At 31.7% G+C, this 18,885-nt stretch overlaps 1 long non-coding RNA gene across 1 annotated transcript in view; it reads left to right on the forward strand.

The window, feature by feature from the left end:
- The first annotated feature begins 3,285 nt into the window (after positions 1-3,285).
- LOC129229402 (uncharacterized) overlaps positions 3,286-18,885 on the forward strand; it is a 32,853-nt gene continuing 17,253 nt past the window's right edge. The window contains exons 1-2 of the long non-coding RNA XR_008581092.1: positions 3,286-3,412; positions 17,865-18,093. This is a non-coding gene — a long non-coding RNA (uncharacterized LOC129229402). The remainder of the gene's footprint in view (positions 3,413-17,864; positions 18,094-18,885) is intronic.

Consider the following 18,885-nt stretch of genomic DNA (forward strand, 5'->3'; position numbering starts at 1 on the left):
AGGTGAATTAAAGATAATAAGAAATTAAAATAAAAACAGCGGGGAGCATTAAAAAATGTGTGTGTGTGTGTGTGTGCTAGGGCAATGTTCGAAAAGAGCGATAACGAGCCCCTCCCGAAAAAAAATTCTGGATACGGTCATACCGCAGGCCCCACAACACTAAAAGGCCGACGGCCCAAGAAACCAAGAAAAAATCAAAAAATAAAAGAAATCTTCACACAAATTTTAAAGGATTTAAATATTTTTGTAATGTTTTAGTAAAAAATTCAGGAAAATTAAACGCATACTACGCATCAAGAACAAAAGCGAATCTTAACTAATAGGAGCCGACATTGAAATTACAAGAATTTTTGAATTTCGGGAGAGGGGAGCAATGTTAATTTATGGGAGACTTGTTTCTTTGCTAACATAATTCATAAAATCGGGTTTAAAAAGCCCACATAACTATCTAGGAGGTAGAAATATTAAAGCAGGGGGGGGAGGGGGAGGTGAGCAATCCCGTAGGCTATTATGGGCATTGCTGATTTTTTTGCAGGAGGGCCCAAAATTTTCAGATCCGGGTCGGCAAAAACTATTTCTTTGCGAATTTCAAAGCAGTTACAGATTTGTTTTTAAAGCCATGATGCAGTTGAGGTGACATTTTGAAACTACCTGCTGTTTCTATTAATATAATTGTTTTACAAAGAAACTACCATGTGAGTTCTTTCATTTTGCATTTTTATGAGCTGAAAAAGAAATCTATTATTTTGAAAATAGCTTCTTGATAGAAACGACTGTTTTAAGAACGTCTACATATTTTTTAAAAAAATTATTGATTCCATCAAAGAAGAATTAATGGACGAATCGTGGTATTACGTTCCCTTGAATTCGAAGCGAGTAAAAATGCTTTTATTCAAAATATTCTGTGTATGTTTGGTGGTCTTTTTAAGCAAAAAAAAATTATGTTATACAGAAGTCAATTAAAAATAATTAATGAATTAATTTATCCTTTTGGGGGGGCTCTGCCCCCCCCCTTACTCTTCCATAATCCGCTACTGATCTGTGAGTATGAGAATCATTTTGGTTTGTAGATATTTTTTCCTGCTAAGTTTTCGGAAGAAACACGTTGAATTGTTTGAAGCTTTTGTTAATAAATAGTTTAAACTAAATTTTATTTCATACCCATGTATTAAAAAAAAAAGATAATGAATGCTGTTTAATGGATAATTGATTTACGTTTTTTTTCCGGTAAAGGTAAGCGGTAACCACTTTTATAGTTTGGACTTTTAATTGGGTGATTTCATCTTGAGGTGGATTTAAATCAAAATTCATAACTCATGTGTGTGTTTTAAGTAGTTATCATAGTTATCATATTAACAATAGAACATGAAGCATTTCACGTATGACAAGAAAATATATGCAAAGATAATTCCCAAAATTATGCAAAGTTAATTCCCCCTGAAACACTCACAAACTTTTTTTTTTTTTAGGTTTTTATTTTTTCAAGAAAAATTTGTTTTACAGCTGTTTGAAAATAGAACGGAAAATTGTTCAAATCAAAACACATTATCTATTTCTCATCAAAAGCTCTTTCTTACAAAGTTTTATTGAAGCTAATTCGCCTCTAAGTTCAAAATTTATATTTGCCTTGAAGTTTTTTTTGAACTGTTCAAAACTGAACGAAAAATTGTTCAAATAAAAAATAAAATGTGGGAATGAAGTGTCCTCTTTCGATCAAAAAAAAAATGTTCAAATTGGACCGTTCACTCAAAAGTAATAGGGGGGGACAGAACAGACAGACATTTTCCCCCATCTCAATACCCTACTTTGAAATTTTTAATTTTTCGATATTAATTTATCTATTTTATTTATTTTTGACTTTTTTTTTGTTTGTTTTTCGCAATGTATTTTTTAAGTTGCAGAAAGCCTTTGATGATATTTTCTTCTTTCTCTGACTTTTAGTGGGAAAGTAAGCTAAAAATGAAAATATACAAATGTGCGCAGATTTAAATTGTATATTTAATTCAAATTTTTTAAAATTTGATTTAAATTTTAATTTTTTAATATGTTTTTTACGAAAATTATAGGTTTTTTTTAAATCTTAAACTGAAGATCATATTGCTTTTAAGAAATGAAATCAATCCCTTTACATTCTGCTTCAAATAATTCTTAAAATCCAAAAAAAAATAATAATAATTGATATTATTAAAAATATGTTTTTATTGTTTTATTATTAATTGTTTTTTATTAGTTTAAAATCATAAATTAATTTTAATAATTAAACTATTAATTTATCCCAAAAATTAATGTAAGAAAATATAATTAAAATAATTAGAAAATCACTTGCAAAATGCGTGATAAAAATATATCAAAATATATATAAATCGAAATGCGTGATAATACCAATTTTATTAAAAAAATCAACTTTCATGGTATTCGTATATGAAAAGAATGTTATACCTATGTCATTAAAAAAAGTATATCCGTTATGTCATTAAAAAATATTTAGTCGATACGTTATGTTGTAACAGGTTACAGAAAATTGTTTTTCATAGTCTATTTTCAACAAAAAAAGAAAAACGAAACTTAATTTCGCTCTTCGCGACGCGGCAAACGAAGAAACAAAACTTGGCGACAAAAATATCTTCAAGATTGAGCTACGTTTTGTAAAGTACTTAAAAGAATTCGTTGGCCACAGAAAAAAATCAATCCTGGTAGCTCAGAAAATGAAGAATTTTTAATCACTTATTGCGTTTGTAACTTTCGAAAAGATTAAAATAAACGTTCTGCCCGCATTTAAAGTCGAGCAAAATTCCGTAGGACTCCATGGTCAAGAGTGTCCGCTCGGGTGGGGTAGGGGCGTTTCCTCTAGGGGGTTGCTGGCCTTCATTTCCTCCACGAGCGGCGGCGGGGTGTAAGCCTTCCAGTTCTATTGAGTTCAGTGGTCTCCCCACTTTGTCCCCTGTGCAATCAAATCGAGACAATTGACCATTTCCTGCTTCAATGTCCCTGTCTCTCTAGCCTGCGTCGTTCCCTTTTTACTCGCCTCAATATCTCGGATCCCAATGTTCCTCTCGCCCACGTGATCTCTCGTATTTGTGCCAATTGTTCTTCCATCCGTGCTTTCTGCACTTTCCTCGCTTGTTCCAATCGCTTTTGAGTTTTTTAAATTTTTTTTTAATTTTTTTTTTTTTTTCCTCTCCCCCGCCCGTGCATCTCCCGAGCTCTTCCTCCCTTTTTTTCCTGCCGTGGTACAAGCCTCCTCTCGTAGGACAGGCAAAAACCACTCAACTCTTTCAATCAATCAATCAATCAATCTTCACTATGAAATGGCCACAACATGTGTGAGTGTTGAAAAATAGCTGGACAGGCGTTGAGTACGAAATGTTCTTCGTCACGTTTTAAAAAAAATTACTCTAAAATACAAATAGTGGTATGTTCCTGTTCTATATTTTCAAAAACTTTTGTTGTTGTGTTTTTAAATGTTTTTCATTTAACCTTCTTATTAATTTGATTACGGTCAAAAAAGCAGGGTAAAGGAAGGTCACGGTTTTTTTTCTCTTTCTTTTAAAATTTTGATCATTACAATATTTATCATAGTGTGCATATATACAAGAAAGAGAACGATGTAAGAACAATTGTTAAATATGTTTGTTAATGTCCTAAAATAAGACATTATATTGAACAATTTTTTACCCTTTGCATTGAAATTCACCTGCTCTTAAGGTTGAATAGATGTTTTATCTTTCTTTCCGTTATTTACTTTCCCCTACTATTCCAAAAGCTTTAAATTTGGCTTCTTATCAAGATTATTCCATAGGTAAAATTAGCTGTTCACCGAAATTTGACTGTAAATTAATGAAAATCAATACTCGTGTGTAATACATTGTAACTATGTACAAGAACACCCACAGCTCTTCTTTAATGATGAAATTCTTCATACGGTTGAATATATACATATCAGTTACAGATTGGAGTGGGTTATTCCGTGTCAAATCATCACACGGTTTAGGATGCAAAAACGTACCATCGCAGAACTGGATGAAACTTGGAACATCGAGAGATTTAACCTAGTTATGAATGAAAATGCTGGGAAAAAAAAAAATTCTTTCACCTCATTCAAAAGTTATTAATTATTCAAAAATTCGTTAAAAAGTGCTACACTTTAAGACGGTTAATTCTCATTTTCTCAAAAACTAAAAAAGATACAAGCTTAAATTTGGTCTTGTTTTAAAGCTCTTTTAATCTGTTTTAATTTGATTGTGCAACTTTATGAAATCAAAAAAAAAAAAAAAAAAAAAATATTTAAAAATTTAATTTTTAAAGAACGGACAATTTTAAAGATTTGAAAATTAAAAAAATTACTTTGTTATCCTCTCTCATCTCACCAAATTTCATAATGGGATCAGTTGATACAGAGAGGACAAGCTTCACATATATATCCAAATTTTCGCATTTTGGACAGATCGCTTTCTGATAGATCGATCAAACATTATTCTAAGTTATAAAAATCAGCCCAGCAAACTGTAAATAAACTAGTAATAGCAATGTAAATCCTTCTAGCGACTTACACTTACACAAATTGAATGAAATATAATAATTTAAAAAAAAAAATAAATAAATATTTTTTAAAAAAAAGTGTAATTTTTTATCAAGTTGAACATCAAATTAAAGCAGATTAAAAAAGCTTTAAAACAAGACCAATTTTAAGCTTGTATATTTTATAGTTTCTGAAAAAATGAGGATTAACCGTTTCAAAATGTAGCATTTTTTAACGAAAACTTAAATAATTAATAACTTTTGAACAAGGTGAAAAAATTTTTTTTTCAGCATTTTCATTCATATTTATGTTAAATCCCTTAATGTACCAAGTTTCATCCAGATCTGTGACGGTCCATCTTAAATTTGTTCCAAATTGTGTTGATTTGACGTGGAATGACCAGAGTATAAAATTAAATAGGATTTGTAGGTGATTTTCATGCATCTATGATGTAGCCGATCACCAGTGGTGACCCTAGGTTATTGCTGGGCACTGGGTGAAGACTTTAAGCGGGTTGAAAAACATTAACCCGTAACAGGGGAGGTGAAAAAGTGGGACGTGAGGTCTCGGAGACTGCTCTATTTAGAAATGTTTTAAAAATCGTGTAATTAAGATACATTCCTGTAATTTCTCGTAGACGTTTTTTAAACTTTTATTAGCATAGGGGAAAAATTTTATTTTTGAATTTTGAATCGAAATATGCCTTTTCCGAGGAAATTTTGCTTGAGTCTTAAGATTTTTCCCGAAAATCATATGCTGCAGTAAATTACTAACTACTCATAATAAAAATGAATCAGTTATTTATTAATGATTTCATTGTTGTTCTTTAATATGTACAGAACATTTTAATACCAGAAAGTTGATTATATCATGTTACGGAAACATTTTGACGGCCCTTTAACTATTTGTATTTCGCATCGTATTTCAAAGAATAATTCAACCTTTATTGTCTCTAGAACATCATTGCATAACGTTTGTGAACATTTCAAACAACTCTCAACCTCATCTAGAATATTTTGCACCTCTTCAGCATAACGTGGATAAAATGAACCTATATCTGCGGTTTTAACATTACTTTGAGCGATGTCTACAACTTACTGTCTAAAATTGCAACACTGAAGGGGAGGTGGGGTCTCATAGACCACTTCTAAAGAATGCAATGAAATTTAAACCAGATGAACTTGTCTAAAGACACTGACAAGCAAGGGGGGTGTTCAAGGTCACAAAACAAAATTCAATTTCAAAATTCAACCAAAATTTCATCATTGAAATGAAATAGGGGTGATCGGATGAACTTTTGAGCAGTTTGTGAGACCGCACCTCCCCTGTTAAGGGTTAAAAGCTAGTTTTTATAAGAATTGAGCGAAAATGGACATGGGCGCCCATATACAAAATTGTAAGGGGGGATCAGGATAAGGACAGATTCGAGTCGTTAAAATTTGACATTTTTAATTACTTATTCATTAATGGCTGGAGAGCAAATGTTTTTTTACATTTTTGCAAAGAAAAAAGTACTGAAAGCAAGGAAGCTCTAATTTCTAAGGGGGGCTGGCTTGAGCCCCCTCTTGCCCCCCTATATGGGCGCCCTTGTAAATGGAGTGTTCGGATATACACATTTTTTATTTTGCTCAAATTTTTATGGTAGATTCTTTTAAAGATTTTAGAAGACACATACTTTTTCTCTTCCTCCAAAATTTTTTTTGGGGGACTTGTAAAAAGCGTAGGTGTAGGTGAAAATGTGAGTAATTAGTAACATTTTTTTGAAGGTGTTTTACGTATACTTTTAAATATTTTAATTATGATTGCTTTTTTCATGTGATAATGACTTGTTTTCTTCCATTTAAGGCTTTGCTATAAGTGACAAAAAATATTTTCTCTGCACTAAACTACCCCTATAATTAACAATTACTAAGTCATATTTTATTACTTATGATAAAAGAAATATTATTACATTACGAAACAAGGGTATGGTTGATAACTGACTTGTGGGACAGTAAAAAAATGCAAGACAAAGCATATAACTTGAGTACAACTAACTGGATTACCCATTAACGCGTATGCAATTTCCTCATCTTGAATTACATTTTATGAGTCTGCAGAACCATTGCCCATTGTTATGTCCCTTGTTTGTCAAAAGACATACACTCTTAGTTTGAATTGCAGGCATCAAGTTCTATACTGACCCTCAGTGCACTAAGATACAGGCCCCTAAAAGTACACTTTTTATCATATTTTGCAGTTATAAGGGAAAGTTGAAAATATATTTTAGACATTATTTTGTTTTAAGTTAAATTAGAAATGCATTCTTCTGGTGATATTTTTTCAAAAATTAGAGAACAGATACATGTACGACAGGACCCCAAATTCCAAATGCTAGGAACGTTGACCTTTCCATATTTTGGATTCTGACTAATAAAAGCAGGAAAACCTGTGCTGTGTGGCATTTGTCGCTTTTGTTTTGGATTTGCTAATTGTCCGGCTAAATTTCTTAATTTTTTTATCAATCTGAAATCCGAATGGGGTAAACTTTATTATGCTAAAGCAAAAGTGTTAAAAAATTTGTAACTTGTCTAGTCTGCAGATGTTACTTTTTATTATTGTGCAATGTGTTGATCGATCCAATAAATAAATCATATTTTTATTAATAAGTTTGTATTGTTCAATAGGCTTTGTATTGCATATTTATGAGAAGAAAAAAGAGAGTATCATTAATCAAAAGGGAATCATGTTAAAAGATTGTTACACAATGGGGTCCTTTCCAAAATTTTAAAAGTATTTTTTTTTTTGAAAGAGCATGCTTAAAAGCATAGGATCTAACCATTTTTTAAATAATTTATTCAAGTTTAATATTTTAAAAATATTACTTAAATCGGTGCACTTTCATTGTTTACACTTCTGTCGTGTGACGTCACAAATGATGTAATGCTATTCAATGTTGCCATTCACAGAACAAAATATTTAATCCGCATCTTTACTCACGTGTATTGGCAACGATATCGTTGATAGCAAGCGTAGAGCGCAATTTTAATTCGCTGCTTAATTATCATAACGTGGAAACGTAGTAGAAAGATGCGCCAAATTGCATCATTTGTGACGTCATCAAGACCACGCCTTGTTTGAAAAATCGCACATTTTAAAAAATTAATTAAAAAAAACTATTGGGAAAATGAAAGTATTTTCTCGGTCCATGTTTTTTTCTTTTGCTTATTCTATCCATTTCAACGACTAAAAATAGTACTTTTGACAGAAGGAAACATCCGATTGAAACGAAATGCTTATTTATGAATAACATGTGGCATCAGAAAACTTTTAAAAAGAGCTGAACTGACTATCTTATTTTCAAAAAATAATTTCCTAACTTTACAATTTTGAGCTTTGAAAACTGAAAAAATTAAAAAAAAAAAAAAAAAATCTTTAAAAGAAATATTTTAGATTTCGTAATTTTGAAATTGATGTCTCATACTGTAGGTACTTATTTTCCACACTGTTATGCTTGCACCTGACTTTATCTGTTTGTCCAGCAAGCAGCAAGAAAATTCTCCTGGTGTGATAATGAAAAATGGCTGAATCAATGCTGTTGTAGTTATAAAAAATCTTTGGGAAAGGTTCAGAAAACCTTGGGTTTTGGTTTGGGTTAGACTTGCCAAAAAGAAAAGCTCGTTCGAAAACAATTTACGTAAATTTAAAAATTAAAAATTGAGCATTTTGAGGGAGCACGTCCTTTGACCAACTGCAGCACTGACTGTCATCGTACACTTATAAATTCTTTTGTTGCATGACTTAGACCTCAAGATTCAGAAAATTTTCAAGTGGCCAATGGCCACTAGACTCAAAAAACTTGGTGGCCACCAGTTTTACCAGGTTTTGAAAACAGCGCTCTAGTACAAGAATGGGGGGAGGAGGGCGATTTCGATTCGTATTTTCTGAAACAAATATTATGAAAGTGATGCTAAAGCAATGCTAACAAGAAATATAAGATCTAGTGTATAGAAATGTAGTTTTTTTTCTTTCTATTTTCAATGATGTATAGGATTTTTAATGAAATACAGGATTTATGGGACAACATGGAACGTTGACTATGGCAAAGGAATGATAAAACGGGGCGGGGGGGGGGGGGGGGGGGGGGGGGCTTTGTGCGGTCAAAAACAAGTTGCTTATTCAAGTTTTAAATTAATTAATTTGTTTTCCTATTCTGACGATTTTCAGAATAAAAGCTGTTTGAGTTAATTGGGAATCAATTAGGATCGGAACGACCTTGGAGGGTTTATGTAAAAAAAACATACATTATGGCGTGGTTTTTTTTTTTAAATACTTTCAGAACAAGATTTAAAGCAAAACATAAAATTGTTTTAGAACGAGAATTTGAAAAAAGTACAGGGTTCATACCCTTTTGGTTAAAAAAAATTCCCTGACTTTTCCAGGTTATTTTTTAGAAAATTCCAGGTTACTCTGTTCATTCAAAATTAAGTTAAAATAACATTTTTTTCAAAATAGTCAAAATTGTTCAAAGTAGCAATGTGTAAGAATTGAAACTTTACCACTTGTAAAAAAAAAAAAAAAAAACTGTCACAAGTGTTTTTTTTTTTTTTAAATTTTTTTTTTTTTTTTTTGTTTACTATTTGTTAAAAACAAAGTACTTTCAACTTGTTTTAACGTTTCTTTGATGCCACATGTCATGCATATTAGCCTTTTGCTGTAATCGGCAGCAATCTTTCTCCACTTTTGGTTTACGATTCTTCTTTTTATTTTCTTATTAGTATGTAACACAAAACATATTGAGCAAAGTACAAAGCTATTTTTCAGTATAAATATGATTAACTTGTTGCATCGATGGGCATACCATATAATGCATTCTAACAAAAGTCAACATCCGTCAATCATAGGCCAATGCCAATACTCGTTTTTTTTTTCCTTTTGCAAATAAAGGATGCTTGCATTAAAATTAAAAATTTTCTTTTTTGCACATTTACTTTCAATAGACATTGCTTTCAATAGACATTGAGATAAACATCACTTTTGTTTTTGTAAATTTTACTCTATTTCCATCTCGCAAATGACCAAATATGGCGACTAAGTAAAAATTTAAGATAATAAGTAGATTTTCGAATTTGTAGCATAAAAGTAGTTATAAATAATAATTAATCCTTAAAAAACTACGATTATAAGACAAAATAGTCAGTTTTTAGCACATAAGAGTCTAAGTCAATTAGAATTTTAAAAAAATGTTCTGGAGATAAAATTTCGCATTTTTCCAGAAAATAATTACGAATTACCCGGAAAAAAGGCACAATTTACGTTATCAATAGTTTGCATTGTAATAAATATCCAACGCCACTTTCGGAAACTTAGGCACTTAAAAAGTCTTGTGTACTGCTATCTTGGGAATGACCAAACATGGCGGCTACAACAAAAATTAAGAAATAATTTTTTGAATTTGTAGCATGAAAACAATTTAAAAATAATAAATCTTCATGAAACCACAATTCAGTTGAAAAGTTTTTAGCACACTTGCGTCCAAGGCAATGAGGATAAGAACAAAATTTTTCATTTCTCAAGAAAATTACATATTTAAAATAAAATCAAAAAAAAAAACAAGTTACAGCATATTTTGCGTTGTTTTCATTAGTTTGCAATTAAAGAAAACATCCAATTCTGCTTTGTTTTTGGAAACTTAGGCATTTAAGCATAGTGTCTAATTCCATCTCATGAATGACCAAAAATGGCGACTACGTTTCATTCGTAGCTGAAAAGACTTTTCGATTAAAAAACTCCCAATTGACCCTACCATCCGCAGGCTTGTGCTTTAGATGCAGGAAAATGTTCTTCTCCCGTTAAATTTGTGCATAATTCCTGTTCACCCTAGGAATTCTTTTCTTTGGAACTGTTGAGGGGCAAAAATGGCGTCCGCGTAATTTTTTTTTTTTTTTTTTTTTTGGGGGGGGGGGGGTCGCCTTTTTATTTTATTGCCTGCGTCATTTTGCCTCAAAACTTTTACATTTTTTTTTTCTTCCGGAAACATCGATAAAAACGAAGATTAGAACTCAAGGCACCAAATTTCCAGGGAAAAAATTTTTTGGAGCAAAATTTAAATCTTCCTGACATTTTTAACTATGTCATTTTCCCTGACAATTCTAGGTTTCCCGGGAGCGTACGAACCCTGTAATTTAATAACCATATTTTCCTGCGTATTATCCGCGGGCGGCCTATAATCTGCAGGTTCTAAAATGAGTCTGAAGAAAAAATAAAGCTTTATATAATCCGAGGCGGTGTATAATACGATGTAAAAAAATAAAGTTTGAATTTTATATACCATTTAAGCAACTAAACTAAAAACGTAAAAAGGTAATTACTTTGAAGGCATGATCAAAATTTATCTGAAATATAATCTAAAATATAATGATTTCTTCTTGAAATCATGATTATAGTAAGCTAATTACTTAAAAAACAAAGATTCAAGGCAAAGGAGCAAACGCTCTGATCTTGTGCAAATGGCTTCCTAATTCACTGTATTCTTGCTTATTTTACATGACCTGATTCAAGCAACGTAAAATAATCAACATACAGGCAGGCAGTGAGAAAGGACATGCAAGCTTCGTAAAATAAACAACATTCAGTCGGTGTACGGTCTCTATCGGTGAATCCTTATTGTACTGATGCATCTGTGGAGTGGTGTGGACTTCTTTTCTTAGGATCTAAAATAAAAATAACCCCCCAAAAAAGTTGGCGACTGTAGAAGTTTTTTGGGGTCGCCAATTTTGAAAAACGAGTCGCCACGTGGCGAGTGGCGACCGTAAATCTTGACCTTTAGCATGACTGTATTGAGTGAATTAACGGAAATAGTGTTTCTATAACTTATCCATGCTGTTTCTCTTTTTTTTTTAATGTTACGAATACAATTCTTTGTAAAACATTTTGCGCATTAAATTAATAAAAATAATAAGAGAAATTAATATGTGTTCCTGTTCATAAATTGAATATTCCAGGAGTTCCCAAACTTTTACAATTTGGGGCATTTGTGAAGAATACAAATTTTTTCACAGTGCCCTAATTTATTATATACATACAGGGTAATTCTAAACAAGTTTATTACTTCATAATGCTCCAAATTTAAACCTACCTGTCAGAATGGCTAGATGTGTCACTAGAACAATGACAAGGCAATGCAATTATGTTTAAAAAAATAAAACAAGTCCCAAAATATGCAGGTAGTCGGCACTATGTGTTTTGCAGTTATCTAACTACTAAGACGTGACATGAAAACAGCAGACATAGCTGTGATATCTTCTGCTCTTCAAAAGTAATTTCATTTCAAAAAATAAAGTATTTTAGCTCAGCAGGGGTCGATCCAGGTTTTATTTTTTGGGTCCCCATTTTATGAAAAAGCAAAATATTTTTGTGAATTTTCTTAATTTTTGTAAAAAAGAACTTCTTGTGTTTTTTTCTTGGAAAAGATTATATAAAAGCATTTTTAGCTGTTGTATTGTTATAGAAAAGCATTAGACAGGTTTCAGGGGGTGATTGCAAGTTCTTGAAGAATACCTGAAAGCTGTCTAGAGAAAATGCGCTGGGGGAGGGGGGAAGTAAGACCCTTAACATTTTAATTGTAATTTGATACACATTACATTTATTGTTTTTTACAAATATACATATGCAAGGCACACTTTCTTAAGGTGAAAGTCTCACAACAGATTTACTGTTTGCCCCCTCTCAAATACTTTTAGATCAATGAAAATTGCACATGCTGCTGAACGTAATGATAACTCCCAATAAATACAATATGAACAGACTTAAAGATATCACATATTTCTTAACACAAAAGAATGTATGTGTTTGAAAAACTTAAAAGTAATTAAAACCCAACATAATACTGCACCAGCATTCAGCGTTTAATTTTTTGACATTTGACGTTCTTACAGAGTAGGTATTTCGTTTAAAACTTTGCAATTTAATGATGTTAATAAATATATAAAGAAATTTTATTTGTTTGCCACTTAACAAGGTACAGTCAACATCAAAAATGCGAAAAATTCATTTACCATGGCGCATGTAAGGAAACCAAGATCTTCGAAAGAAATAAAAATATAAAAACAGCATATAAAAGAATTTTATTTTTAGTAAAGTTATTTTAGAATTGGATTTCGAAACTCAATACAAATTAATACTAAATATATATTGCGTAATCAAAGTAAAATTTAGGATTTTCCTGAAAACAACGGAATTTTGGTATTTTCAGAGATAAATGTTTTGAACTGAAATGTGGGATAAATACGTCGCATTCTTACCACAAGTTAGCAAATGTTTTTTCATTTCATTGTCATCTAAATTTACTCCCAAAAATCTAACTAGAGATTCAAAATTCTAAAAAATGGCCCATTGCTTCATGATTATAAGTACAAAATTTGAATAAACTTACCAATCAATTTTCTGTTTTTTTTTTCTGTTTTTTTTTTTTTTTTGCTTCATTTCCAATCTCTTCATTTTCAGATTTTTTTGAGAATTCCTTCTTTTGCACTAGATTTTTGTATATTGACAGCCTCTCTGTGATTTTTGCTGCACTCATGTTTTTTTTTAAAACTCTATAGGGTGACAGCTTTTCTTGATATCAACTCCAATATTTACTCAAGGTTTGTTCAAATCACTAACATTCATGAAAGATGAACATATTTTGCACAAAAAACCCTTAGCTGAATAACTATAGTAAAGCCAGCTATACACCTTTTCATAATTTGCAATGTACTTTTTATTTATTGCATGCTTCTTATTTCCATTTGTACTCCCAAATACAATGCTTGAATCATTATTTGATGGCTCAATCTCAATATCATCATCAATTGAAGTTGCTCCAGATTCACTTCCAGTATTTTCTGCTCAAAAATCGTTATACTTTCGCGAACTGCCTCACTGCCATTTGATGTACTATCTTTTACCGCATTTCCCGAGCCCTCCAAAACGGGAACATTTGCGTTACCGTTACTGCATGGTGAAGTGGTGGTAGCGATTTTATCGGGGTTGTTAATTGCTGACTTGAAGAAATTCACAATATTTTGGGACCGAACGTTCGAAGAGCGAAATTTTTTAACATAATACACACAATTTCGGGAGGTACCTCCCGTTGCAGGACGTCCTCGTTTCATATTTTAATTTCTTGAAGAATAATTTTCAACGAACAAGCAATCTCTCCAAACTGAGATTATTGCGGCTATCTCCAGCGCTCCATTATCCGCTAAAATTATCCATTATCCGCTCCCACACAAATTATAATAGAATAGAATATCAATTTATTCTTTGATGCGCCTAAAAAATGTCCTCTTAAACACGCGAAGGCGCGAACAAGCTAACTACGAAAAATATCGTCTGCGCTCCTAGATCGCAGACGATCTGTTACAAAAGAAAAATTAATACCCAGAAAGAAAACGAACTGGAATAATATACAATTACCACATTTTTTTAATTTATCGTCTGCAGATTACGCGATTCCCGCCACTTTTTAATAAAATCCCACTCAATAAAACTTACTTTGCTCGCTGTTCCCGTTGCTCACCATTAGCGGACATGCGTTAAAAAATTGTGAAATTGCTCATCTGGAAGTTTCATATTTATTTTAAGAAGACAGCAAGATTAAATAGAATGACCGACGATATTTTTCAGCTGGCATTGTATTTTATCAATAAAAGAAGGAATCTAGGAATTAAACTACAAAAAAAAATAATACCGTTATTCTTTTGGTTTACTGTATGCTGTACGCTCAAACTAGCGTGACTTTGGAAGTTATCTTTTGCTCTTACGCGTACAGTCTACAAGAAAAATAGCAGGAAAGAAAAAATGAATAATGCATTTTAAACCAGCAATTCTCCGTAGGCACCGGTCCGCGAGAAAATTTGACCGATCTTCGAAGAATTATACCCGTTTCCAATAAAATAAAATTTCCTTATTTTAATTTTATTCCTAATTTTATACGATATTTTATGCATTAATATATCCATTACTTTGCATACGTTTTGTGGTTTCACTATAAGATTTATTCGCTTATGAAAATTTACACAAATTATTTGTGCTTATTTTTACATTCAAAGTGTGTAAGTTATTTTTAAAAAATCTTACAATTAACTTTTGTAAGTTTATTTTAAGTAGAAGGGTTTTCTTTCTGGCATTTGTTTAAAAAAAAAAGGACAAAACAGATTAGTTTATTTTAGTGAAAAAAAAAAAAAATTTCTACCGGTCCGTGAAATTTTTTGACGAAGTTCTACCGGTCCGAGATTCAAAAAAAGATCAAGAAACGCTGCTTTAAACTAAAGAATTTGAGAAAAAGTGGGTACCCCTGGCCTAATCACACCTTTTTTTTTCATTAAATGCAATCGTGTCAAGTGAGCTTTCGAGAACGCACAGTATCAACTACAAACTGCAGGGAATTTCGCCAGTCGGTTGTTCGGCGTTTCCCGCGTAATCACTCATACTCTAACAGGATTTAATTAATTGCCATACAATACGATTTGCATCAGCATGCGCCAGTATTCAATGCGAATTTCTATGCAATTGATTAAAAAAGGAAAATATAAGATTTTCGAATGTTCTTTTTAACCTTCGTTCGGGAATAATTTTCAGAAATTTTGCTCGTCCGTTACGTAAGATAACCCCCCAACTATGAACCTTAAACTTTTTCAAAATAAACTGAAGAAAATAGGAACAAATTGAAAAAACAGGTGAATATTTTAAAAAAATTAAAAAAAAAAAAGAAAGATGAAAAAAGCTAGAAGATCTGCAACTGGCAAGGTTTCAATTTGCAACTACTTTTGAGAATTAAAAGTGCATAATTTGGCAAAATAATATGGATAAAGGAAGGATGCGTGCAACTAAGACACAATTGAAAGTTACAATGATTCAAAGGAATATTTAATTCAGAAGTATTTGGTCATTGAAGCAAATCAAACCAACAGAATATAGGCGATTAATTTGCCGTGGCGTGAAATCAGTCTTCAATTCGCACTCGTAGAACAGCAGAAAATCATCGAATCAATTCTTTTATCGCGTGCTCATTATTTTTCTTGCATTTTCGCTAGCCACCAATCACAAGCGTCCCTCTCTCGTCCCCCCCCCCCCTCTGACGCTCTCAAGCAAAAACACCTCACGCAGCAGGCAAAAAGATAAGATGGGGGAAGGTGGAAGAGGGGTAGGCTTTCGCGTAGATGCGTACACATTTGCGGTTAAAAAATATTGTGAAAAGGCAGCAAAAATTTTTATAAATTTTTGTGAAGGGGCTGCTTTTACGACGCGTAATTTTGTGAATGGGGCCGCTTTTGCGATGGGGAATTTTGTGAATGGGGCCGCTTTTGCGACGCAGAATTTTGTGAAAGGGGCGCTTTTGCCATGCGGAATTTTGTGAAGGGGCCGCAAAGTGGCCCCAATTTCGCGCTGGATCGACCCCTGCTCAGGGTTGTTCGGTTTAAACCAATTGGTTAAAAAAAAAAAAACATGCGATGTTTTTAAATTTTTTTTTTTTTAACAAGCCAAAAAAAAAAAAAAAAATCCATTTTACAGGTTTACATCGATTTTGAATAAGAAACAAATTAGGATTGGAAAAAGCTTCAAAGCTAGTCTTTTTGTTCAAGGCTTTCAACTAAATGAATTTTTTCTAAAGACTGTTGGAGAAAACAATGGTTCTTTTGGTTTAAAGCAAAATATTTTAAATCTGTTACAAACAAAAACTGTAAAATTACATTTATAAATAAATATACAGGGTGTCCGAAAAGTCCTTGACACATTTAACCTAAAATACCATTGTTATGTGTTGAGGACTTTTCGGACACCCTGTATATGTAATGTATTCAACTCATTTCAGAAATATGTGTATAAATCTTTTTACAATTACATAAAATCAACTTTATACCACGATAACATATGCATAAATACATAGCAACTTTTACGTTATAAATTAATATTATTTTTATGTTATTTAGTACTTTGAACAAAACGCAAGTTTTGAAGCTTTTCCAGAACCTAATCCATTTTTGAGTTATGAATGATATCTAAATGACGAAAATATATGGACTGCACTTTTCTGAAGCTGGTTTTAGTAATGTTGAAGACTTTTAAAGACTGTTGCATTGCATTTTTCAAATTCTTTTTCCTGGCTTTTCCACCACTCAGTCACTGTTGCAGAAGATATAACATTTTTGGCAAAAAATTTTTCTTGAAATAGAATTTGCTACACATTTTTTTGTTCTAAAGAGTTTGCATTTAATATTTTTTAAACTTCAATGCTGGATGCAACATGTGTGCAGTAAATAAGCTGTAATTAAAGCCATGTTACACCAATTTTTGTATTTTTGATTTGGTTCTTTGTTTTAGCGATAGTCGATATCTTTTCCAAGTCTTTCCAAAATAAGAACGGAGTCGAATATGGAGCAGCACTTTTTTTAAAACTTTGTCAGTACAACAGCAATCGATTTTTTGACTGTTCAATCATGTGCTGTTGTATATTTTGCTTTACTTCAATATTTGCGACATTGTGTATATAAAAATCAGTGTTATGTAAGATCAGAAAGAAAAAATATGAAAATTGTTCTTTTAAAAAGATTATGCTTAAAAATATAACTTTTACCTTTATTCGATAATTATTCATATTGTGTTGATTTTTTAAAGTTTTTTTCTTGGATCTTCATTATATTTTATCTTAACCCGCATCACAACCACTTCTTGAAGTATTTCGTATCATAAAGGGTCTATACATACATGCATACTAATATGTTAATCAAGTCAAACATTTCAATCAATATTTCCCCTCAGAAAGCTATTTTAATTATTTAATTTAGTTACAAGATTTTGTTCTTATCTCTTTAATTAATCAAGAAATTAGGTATAATGTGACTATTGAATAACTGTTAATTACATGGAACCTTAATTACCTTCCGAAAATTGTTTTTCTCGCAAGTAGTATTTAAACCAAAAAAACCCCGGTTTAAACCAAAAAAAAGCTGGTTTAAACCAAAAAAACCGGTTTTTTTACCAACCTTGCTTTAGCTGCATTTTTCGTTTATAGAGTATTTTATTCTGACAGTGCAATTTCAAATTAACATTTCGCCTTTGCCAAACAAAATTCCATTGCCTCCTGATTATTCTGGTGAAATATGAAGTCATTTTGACCATAAGTTTAAAAGTTAAGACATTTTGAAATAAAAAAACAATCACTGTTTGTATAATGTTATAGTGTTACCATGAGCATTGTGGCCGTCATGACACTCTTTGCCACATCTTGTGACACTCCACGGTGCCATGACGCAAAGTTTGGGAATACCTGGTCTGTTCCAGTTTCTAATGGCATTGTTTTCTGATTATTCTTGTATTTCAGAATGATATCCTTGTGTGCCAAATGGGTCTGACTGGCCATATTCTGCGGGTGTTCTTTCGGTCCCATTTTAAACCAATAAGCCGTAAAAAAGCAGAGAAAGGTTATTTCTATTCTACTACACTTTATTTTATTACTGCATGGACTTGTTTCGGATATGCAGTGTATCATTATACCCAAGAGTATGAAAATATAAAAGACTCGCCTTATGCTCATGGCAAACTATTTACAGGTGAGTATTTTAATATAGTTGTAAGTTGCATGTATCAGTAACTTATATATTGTTAAAATAACAGTATTAAGTATCCTTTCAAAAAAATACTTGTTGTTACTTGTCTGAGGTTCTCTAAAAGTGCCGGGAAAGGATCAATAAACATGTTCACCTTATATAAACTTCATTTTTAGTTAAAAACAAAATGGTTTCAACAAGAAGCTAACATACACAAAAAGGGCTTCTTCGGGTTTTTGAGGGGATTATTATTGTAAATATTGGCTAAAGGGCAAGTCTTGTTTCTATTTAAGGGGTTTTGAACTTTTTTTTTTTGATGTATCAGTCGCCAAAACTCGACTTTAGACAAAATTTGGTTGCTTAAGGGTCGTTATTGTTAAGAAAATCAATTAAATTATTAAAAAAAAAATAGATTATGATCACAAGTAAAATTGTATTTTAGAAAAAAAAAACATTTATATATATTTGTATAAACAATTATAATAAAAAAACACTGTTCTCATTAGGGGGATTGCAATATTGCAATACCGGCATTCGTTTTTTTTAAAATTGTGATGCTGGTATTAAAACTGGTATTAGGAATTTCTCAAAAAAGATGATTGTCTTTATTACTGGAAAATCATTTTAGCGCACTAATTTCTTGCAGTTGAAAATACACTTTCTGAATTTATGCAGGTCTGTAATACTGTAACAGTGGGCAATATAACCTCTTTTCATTTTCTCTACGTACTTCATCGTGAAATATTTCGGTTTCTTGAGTGTTGTTTTTGGATAAATCCTTTTTGAATGTGTGTT

This window comes from Uloborus diversus, chromosome 9 (genome assembly GCF_026930045.1).
Source record: "Uloborus diversus isolate 005 chromosome 9, Udiv.v.3.1, whole genome shotgun sequence".
Classification (NCBI taxonomy): Eukaryota; Metazoa; Arthropoda; class Arachnida; order Araneae; family Uloboridae; genus Uloborus; species Uloborus diversus.